Source organism: Empidonax traillii, unplaced genomic scaffold, assembly GCF_003031625.1.
Source record: "Empidonax traillii isolate 1590-97213 ecotype Southwest subspecies unplaced genomic scaffold, ASM303162v1 scaffold1132:size609636, whole genome shotgun sequence".
Classification (NCBI taxonomy): domain Eukaryota; kingdom Metazoa; phylum Chordata; class Aves; order Passeriformes; family Tyrannidae; genus Empidonax; species Empidonax traillii.
The window spans coordinates 231,009-240,483 of NW_020956325.1; positions in this window are offsets into that span (position 1 = coordinate 231,009).

Here is a 9,475-nt window from a genome sequence, read left to right on the forward strand (position 1 = left end):
ACAGCTCTCAGCTCTCCCAAAGCAGCACCTGGAATGGGGTTGGATGCAGCCCTTTAATTAATAAATAAATTAATTAATGCTCTACCATTAATTCACAAATTAATAAGAGTCCCAAATGTCCCAGGACCCCACCAAAGTGACACAGGAGATAAACCATCACACCTCCAGCTGCACAGGGTGGATGGGTGGCACCCAGCAAGCCTTGTGCTACAGCCCTGGGAATACAAAATCCCAACACAAACCCATGGCAGCACGAAGGGTTTGCCTCCCTTCACCCTTGGCAAAAGCCAGGAGACCCTCAGCTCAACAGCAGCAAAGTATTTTCCCATGGTATACTGGGCTTTCTTGCTTTAAAAAAAAAAAAAAAAAAAAGAAAAGAAATTATTTAGAGTTTTCATAGCCCCTTTTCATCTAATATTTAACGTGTGAGAGTTTCTGCGTGCCCAGGTTAGATAAACATGAGAGAAGATTGTTTATAGAAATTATACACAGAGCGGTGCTGGTTTAATTTATCAAAAAAGGTTTTGTTGAAATAAATTCATTTTACAGTGAGACCCACTTAAACCTGTTAAAAGGAGTGACCCTGTCTAAGCAAACCTGTTTGTGCTTCACCTCGAGGGGCAGCTCGAGCTGCACCACGATACCATCTTCCAGTGTAAATATTCCCCTGCTCTCCCAGAGCGCGGGACAGCGCCGGCAGGAGCTGTGCCAAGGAGAGGGCTGGGGGGGTCAGTGGTGCCACAGGGGGTGGAAGGATCCAGCCTTGGGCCCCACGGGAAGATTTGGCCACCAGTGCAGTGGTTTAGTGCCACCTCAAGTGCCAAGAGAGCTGGGAGTGGGAGGTGGCAGGGGGATGTCACGGGGGGCTGCAGGAGAGATGCAGCTCTTGGCAGCCTCCAAACTGGGGGATAAAAGATAGGGAGAACCCTCCAGCCTCTGCCTTGCTCTTGCACTGATTGCTGTTGACACCACAGTCATTATCAGCTTGACCACATCGCTCTTGTTTAGGGAAATAATCATAGAAAAAAGCCAGTAGCCATTTTTCCCCTTCTCCTGAAATTCATTGCGAAGTGGGGAAAAGCAGAATCCCTGCTCTCGCCTTCCCTCTGCTGGTGCCAGCAGCGCTTGGCTCGTGCCCGGTTTTGCTCCTCTGCTTTTTAAAAGAGTTAAGATCAGTGAGGACAAACCGGAGCTAGGCGGGACGCAGGGGGAAAAAACCCACCAGCACTCCTCCCTCGTGGCACGGGTGGGATTAACAGGGGGGAAATTAACGCCAGCACGTTTAATGGAGATGAAATGCTTTAGGAATGAGTAGGTGCATTAATGTGAAGCACGTGGCTGTAAGAGTTAATCTTAGTATGGGAGCAGTACTGGGAAGCACATTCGTTCATTCACCCGCTCAGGAGGCATCAGCCAGGTACAAAGCTTTGTGCTGTTCCCACAGTCTGGCCTAAAGGTATTTATAGCCCAGAGCTGGGGGAAAGAAAACAGAGGGGAAAAAAAAGGGATGGGATAAGGGAAACTGCACTTTGGAAGCAGTCTACACAAAATCCACCGAGGCAGACTTAATATTGTCTCGTTAACAGAGGGAGCAATTTGAAATTATATGGGGAAGGTGGATAAAACCTGGAAAGCATAAGAGCCAGCTCTGATTTCAAAGTCTGTGGGAGCATTCCAAGGCAAAGCTTTAAAATTAGAAACAGCATGCAAAGTTACTTTTCCATTGAAATGTCATGTTTTCCTTGAAAAGAGCTTTTTCCATCTCAAGAACGGGTTTTGTCACCGAGCGGTGAGTGCACTTCTCCCGACAGATTTGCGGAAGCAAAAACTCCTGGAAAAAATGGAGAACCGCATCCGGGTGCTTGGCAAACAAATAAAGGCCAAGGAGAGAAGAGTCTGGGCAGCACGTTTCCATCCTGGGAAGTTTGTGGCTCGCCCTGGCTCCACTTGGCCCCTCTGCTCCCCCACACCTGCCCTGGCACTGCCCATACTGCTCTTTTAGGGCAGTGAACACACCCCATGATGCCCAGGAGGGTGTTTGGGAGAGTATTCCCAGAGGCCAGACACTGCTTGTACCATGGTGTGCTGCATATCTGTTGTTTCTCACCTGAGGTAGAGCCCAAAATGAAGGGCAAATACGTTTGCTGGATTCAAGAGTCTTTCCAGTAAATCCACAGAAATCGCCATCAGCTGAATTCAGGTGATGCCTCCAGCCTGAAGCACAAGGTTCACATCCTCCAGCTCCTGCTCAGAGCGCTTCTGGGGTCAAATCACTTGTGGATGACCTGGGAAGGAGCAGATCCCACCTTCAGCCTTTGCTTGGATGCAGGAGAATCCCAGTGCTTCGGGCAAAGGTCCCTCTGTGACAGCTGGGGATCCACCAGCATCACCCAAGCTGTGACAGGCCCAACCAACACCATGAAGGCCAACACAGTCACAGCTCTCCTGGGCACTGCACTACCCACCATCCTCTTCTTTCCAAGCGGTTTAAATGCCAAACTCCACAAACACAGTCTGTGAAAGCCCCTGTGTTACCCAAGCACTGTGACAGTGGGTGTCACCAGCCACTCCTGCTGCTTGTCCCTGGCCACACCACCGAGTGCCACAGGGGAGAAGAGGAAATTCAGCTAAGTGGGAACGTAAAAAGGGGATGCAAAACTCTGAGAGGTCACTGGTCCCTGGCTTAGCAGCGACCCCGCTCCCCACTGCAGGAATGAGCTTGCGAGTGGGACAAAAAGGGTCTGGGAGAAAGAGCGTTCCTGGCACATCCCCCACAGGCAGCCCTGTCCCCACCACACTTTCCTGGGCGGCCACAAACACGCCGAGGGAACAGACTCACGATGCACGCGGGGGCTGCTGGAGGCCAGACCCTCCCAGTGCCCGTGTCCTGGCTCCTGCGGGGCTGGCAGGTGCCGTGGGGACAGAGGGACACGGGGACAGAGGGACACGGGGACACAGCCCTGCCGCTCCTGCCCGCTCCTCTCCCCCCGGGCCGCCCGGAGACAGCCCCGCTTTGAAGCCGTGCCGAGACTGGCGGCAGCGCCGGGGCTGGAACGAGATGGCTTTTAAACTCGGAGCGAGATGAAAAGCAGCCGGAAACGCATCTAAAGGGTGACTGGAGGGCTAAGCCTGCTTTTCTCATGCTCGCTTATCCCGGGCTGCTCCGCCAGAGCCCGCGTCCCTGGGGAGCCGCTTTCTCAAGCTCTGCTGCCTGCCCCAGTCCTGTGCTGCTCACAGCCCGCGTCCTCCGAGAGGTGAAACGGCATCAGGCTTTCAGCAGAGATGTAAAAAACCATTTTTTTCTATCATTAAATCTCCCGTGGCGTTTCCTGCCACGACTCCCAGGAGCTCAACTCTGGTTCTGAAGCACCAGCCAAGGTGCTTCACCCCAGGGGCAGCTGTGGCTCTGGAAAAAGGGACACTCTTTTGTTGCTTCTTGGAGCGATTTGGGAAGAGAAGTGGGAGACAGGAGGCCTGTCACTGCCCAGGAGTGGGCAGCGTCCAGCAGGCATGCACAGCACCAACTGGAGAAAAATCACCCCCTTTCCCAGAGCACTCCAGGCTGCAATTCCCACGTTTTCTGGGCACCGACCACCTCTGCTGCTAAACTGTTAATGGCACACTATAAACCCCTGCCAGACAGCCCCATTCCCCACGGTGCCAGGCCACCAGCCAGGCAAGAGCAAGAGCCAGCAGAGAGCAGGGCTGCTGGGTCTGAGCACCACGACCCCACGGGAGCACATCAGAGCAGAAACATCACCACGTGCCTGTTGCTCAGCGGGGGAGACACAGGGAACACCCCTGGGCACCATCACTGCCCTAACAGAGCAGCCAAGGCTTTAAATCAGGTTTAAAACACCCAAGGACCTCAAATGGCTTTTTACCTATTAGATTTCTGCTCTCCTGCCCATTAAGCTTAGTGGAGATGGTCCTGAGAAGAGCAAGCCCAAAACGCTCCCTGGGGATGCAGCCATGGGCTGAGCGCCCACAGCACCAGCTTGGAATTCCCTGGAAAGCAGTTCCTCACCCGTAGCCTGCACAGAACCCCTGCGAGGGGCTGCTCCTGGCCTTAGGAACACAGGAGGCCGGGAGAAGCACGGATCTAACGAGATTTGTGCTAATTCACGTGATTGTTTATAAGAACAACGCCCGTTAAGCCATTCTGGCTGGCCAGGGCTATCTGCTCCCACCGGCCTGGCCTCGGCTGCGCAGCCCCCAGAGCCCAAGGGTTGCTCAGAGCAGCTGGGCACACATTTTGCCTGGGAGAATACAGCGTGCACAGGGAAATCTCCCCCATTTCTCCTAACCAGAGGACTCTTCAGAAAAGATCTCGCTCTGTTTTGATGAGGGGTTGCCCTACCTACACAGCACCAGGCGCTGTGACTCTCGTGTTGCACCCGCGCCAGCCCCAGCCCTGCAGGGCACGTGCAGTTGGGACAGCAAAGCAGGAGCAGCCCCTGCAGCTGCAAATCTACCACCTCTGGGCTTCTCACTGGGTTCTCAATCAAGAATTTACAGTAGCAAATGGTTGCTGAAGAAGCCCACAGGGACAAACCCTCCACAGAAACTCACTCCGTGCCCTGCAGGTCACAGCTCGCACAAACTGGTGGCATCTCAGAGCTGAGCCAGACTTTCCTCCTACCACCCTGATGGAGAAAACTGTTGTTGTTGTTGTGTGTTCCCTTTCCTTTTTCTTCTCTTGATTGAATATTGTCTGAGCCCTCCTTGCAGCCAAGGAAAAGGTTACCCCAGTAATCAGCCTCGTGGTGCCAAAGAGTCTGCACCGAACTCAGCCCCGGCCTCCCCGGCTCTGGGGGAACCAGACATAACTACGGGTCTTTAATCTCAGCCACACTCGCTGATAATCTGCTCTGCAGTTTGCAGATAGGGTAGTCTGGGCTCTCACAGGCTCGGGGGATGCACAGGGAGGGCAGGGGGAGGCAGGACCAGGTCCCCTCCCAGGGCTGGCCGTGCATCTTTCTTTGCAAACCACCCACAGCACACGTGGCCACCAAGGCACCCAGCCGTGGTCCTGTGGCCCCACAAGTGGGAGTTCTGGCCGTGGATTTGTGGCAGTCACTTGGGAAATTATAAACAGCCCGTTCCCATTCTAGAAGGATCACAGGCATTGGTGGGGGCTTAAAGTGACTGGGGGTTGCAGGGGGGAGCAGCGAGATGGGGAGTAGTGGGACCTGCCCTTCCAGTCCTGAAATGGGGCCCCAGAAAACCACCCCAGGTCACAGGGCAAGTGGGTGAGCTGAAAAAGCCACTTTTTGCCTCAAGGAGACACACTGGGGTACCCCAGGGTCAGGGTCCCTGCAACCATCCCTGCCTGGGGGATCTGCTCAAGCAAGGGAGCACATTCCAGCCCATGGTGGGGTCCTTGCTTGGCCACTCCTGTCCTGCCCCACACTGGACCAAGACCAGTCACAACACTCACCAGTCACTCCAGTAAGAGGGACTCCTTCTCCTCTTCAATAGGGCCAAAAGGAGGAAAATACCCTCCATCCTCCTGTTCACGTGAAACAGGACCCTGCCAGCCCACCAGGGAAAGAGCAGGATTCCCCTCATGGCACCAAAGAACAGCACGTGGCACTGTGACAACGGGACAACCAAAACAATCCAGCTGGAACGAAAATCCCTGCAAATGCTCCCTCTCGTGGAGGCTGGCTCTCCTGCTGCCTTGGGAGACCGGGAGAGGTCTCGTCCCAAACCCTTCCCAGGGATAAGGGGTTCTGCAGGAACGAGGGGTGTGTGGGGGCCTGTGACACACTCCTCTCACAGTGCTGTGTCTCATCCCCGTGGAACCAGCCCTCGGTGCCCAGCAGGACCCTCAGAGTGAGTGGGACAAAGTGGGCACAGGGTGGGATGAGCTCAGAGCTGGGGACACATCTGTGTCCCTCACCTCGGGATCTCAGATGCTTTTGAGGCTTTAGCAGCCAAACTGCCTTCCATTCTCACTGATGTGGGGAGAAAGTGCACATGGGGGAGTAGAGAGGGAAACCCCAGGAAATCCTGTTGGTACTGGCCTTGGCTGAACCCCACTGCCTCTAATTTGCCTCTTTTAAAGCTGCTTTGAGGGTGTTCCCGAGGCCTGACATGGCCTGGATGCAGCAGAGCAGGGACAACAGCACTGCAGTGTCTCCACCAGCTCATTATTTCCCACCCTGGGGAATTATTTCCCAAAAGTCTTTAACAGATTCCCCCCAGCCGCACAGGTTTTTGCACTGAAAACACCTTTTTGCCGGGAACCGAGCCAAGATCTCCACAAGGTCATTTTGCAAAGACAATTAGGTAGTCCCTCGGCAGCGCTGTCTCACTTTAATTAGATCTTATTTCCAAAGAATTACCGAGTGTGCCAGGCCCAAGGCTGGAGGCAAGGACCATTTACAGGAATCAATGGGAAGGGAAGGGCAGATGTACCTGGGCTCACGTCACCAGTTACAGCAATGCCAGCTCGAGGAGGGAGGGGAGCAGCCTCTCCTGCACGATTTCATCCAGGGATACTTCAGGCAGTAGAAAATCTAGTGTGCAGAGGACACAGCAACACTGCTCCTGGGTGCTTGCTGGGGCTTAGGTGCCTCGGAGGGAGCATTCACTGCATTCTGAGGGGCTCTGAGGTGCACCAGAGTGAACCTTTTTGGCAGAACACAGAAAAAGTAAACACAAACCCACACAAACGCCCTCAGAAAGGTGCAACATGGCACTGCAGGGGGCAGGACGCGGGGTGTGAGAGCAGGGGACAGAGGAACCAGGGGCTGGGCACATCGCGGGGGTCCTGCACATCTCCGACCCCTGAGGTCTGCAGGCATTCACACCCCCGGGATCACTGATGCTGGCACCGCCAGGGGCTGCTGCCTCCGGGGAACCCCCCGGGGATCCTCGACACAGACCACCCCCCAGGGAACCCCCCGGGGATCCCCGACACCGACCACCCCCCTGGGGATCCCCGACACCGACCACCCCCCTGGGGATCCCCGACACCGACCACCCCCCTCGGGGAGCCCCCTCGGCGCGGCCACTTCGCCACCTGGTGGCCGATGCCGGGGTAGCGCCGGGCACGGCCGGGACGGGGCTGGGATGTTCCGGAGCCGAGGAACATCCAGGGAAGGAAAAACCCCGGGTTTGTTTGTTTGTTTGTTTCCCCTGCGACCCCAGAACCAAGAGGTGCCGCTGCCCTTCGGCGAGGGCTGGGAGCGGTCTGGACCCCCGAGGAGAGCAGCGGAGCCTCCGGTGCCTCCCGTCGGATGTCCCGAGCAGAGAGCACCGTCGGGGCGCGGCCGCACCTCCTCCCTTCCCGGCGCGGCTCCGGGGAAGGCCTGGGAAAGGGCCTGGGCGGGCGCCGAGGGGCGACAGACCCGGCTCTCCCTCGCCATCACCCGGCGCTGTAAACAACCGGAATAAACCGAGAGCCTCCCCTTTCCCCTTTCCCACCCTGCCTCAGAGCAAGGACGGAGCAAACGCTGCCTGCGGCTAAGAACCGGCTTCGCATCAAAATAAACAGCTGCTTTTTCCCCTGATAATGTTTTTGAACTCCTCCCCTCCTTCCCCCCGACACCCGCACGGATCAAAGTGTCCCTGGGTTCCCAGAACCTGCACGGCTGCTGTGTCCTCCCCGCACCCCCAGCCCGGGACAAGGACCGTCCCCCCACGCGGGCACAACGGTCCAGAACCGGACGAGTGGGGTCAAGAAACCTGTGAGATGCCGCTGCCTGGAGGAAGGACCCGCCGGGCAGACGCTCCGAGGGGAAAAGCCCTGGAGCCGGCAAGGGGGACTGAGGCTCACCCAAGCCGGCTGCTGCCGGGAACAGCTGTGCTCCACACCGGGGCTCCGGGACGCCCCACGAGAGCTCAGCCCCGCAGCCCCACTCACTACCAGGGAGGGAGGGAGGAGGGGTCCCTGCGCAGCCCCATAAATCCCCTGCGGGCACAGGTGCGGAGCCGCGGCCCCGAGCGCACAGGTGAGGCCGGTGCGCGGGGATGCCCGGCCGGGATGCGGGGCGAGGCTTCGCTGGGGCCGGGGGTGTGTCCGTGCGAGCAGGGCTCCGCCGGGGTCCCGCCGCTGCCCTTTGTCTATTGATCCGCGATCGGGAGCCGCAGACAGAGCGGCGGCCCCGCGGGTAATTGGGGCTCCGGGGCCGTGACCGCGGCTGATCGCCCCCCGCCCCTGCGCGCCGCGGGGGGCAGCGCCTTAATTGGGAGCCGGGGCCGGGGCTTGGCCCGCTCCGCTTTGTCCCGGGAGCGGAGGCAGCGCGGCGGCAGGACGGCGCCAGCCCGGCCTAAAGAGCTGCCACCACACCGCCCGCCCCGTCGGACCGGGGCTCCTCTGCACCAACGGCCGCACCCCGAAGTCGCACGGCCCGGGCTGGCCGAGGGGCCGATGCTCACTGAAATGTTCAAATGGGGGGTCGGAACATGTGTGTGGCACTGACAGGCCCTGGGAGCCCCCAGAGCTGGGGGAGCTCCCGATGTGGGACAGGACCCTGGCACCATGGCATGCCCAGCTCCATGGAATCATTCTCAGGATGCTACCCATCTGCATTTCCTCTGGGCTGTGCGGTGTCTGCTCCTCTAAACCCCACTCGGCAGTAACAAAAAGCCCCATTTCCACACCCTTCTCAGCAGTCAAGGTCTGGGGGCACGCAGAGAGGTGCCAACACTTCCCTTGCCCCTTCTGCGAATTTCTCCAAGGTCCTTTCCAAACCAAACCCTTCCGTGGTTCCCTTGCTCTGCCCTACATCCATGAGCCAACGTGCTCGGGGAGTGCACTGGGATAACACGCGGGCACGGGGCCAGCAGCACAGCCCCGCAGCCCAGACGAGGGCTGGGTGGTCCTGCAAAGCCACCACTGGGCTGCACAAGGACAGGACCTGTGGCAGCATTCCCCCTCCATGGGGCTGCGAGATTCTCTGGCATGAATCCACGTTCCTGTTTACAAACAGCCGCCCGTGGAGCTGTTCCAGCAGCACTATTGTGCTGCTCGGCAGCCAAATCAGCCGGGGTTTGTCCACCAGGCCCACGAAACCCTCTGGGCAAGAGTGCTATTTTTAGTGTCTGGCCAAGCACCTTGTGCATTTAGCTGAAGAAATTCAAAATTCACCACTAGCCCTGGTGGAAAGCTCGGTGTTCAATGATCCCACTGCGTTGGTGACGTGGCACCAGCGTTACCTGCTGGTTAAATACCAGCCCTGGAGGTCACTGGAACACCCAGAGCTTTATTTTCATGACTCGGCAGTGCCCACAGGACCATGGCCAAGCCAGGTTTTGCCGGGTGCAGAGCAGCAGAGCCATGTGGGGGCTGTGCTGGGTGTGCCCCTGCGAGGCCTCCCAGAGCCTTTTCATAGCTGAGGAAAATAATCCCAGCGCAGTGCGTGACTAATCGGTAGCTGCTCATCGAGCTGCTTGAATAGGGTTTCTCAGAGCCTGGGTTTGGCCAGGGCAGGCCTGGAGCAGCTTGGCTCCTGCCAAAACACCC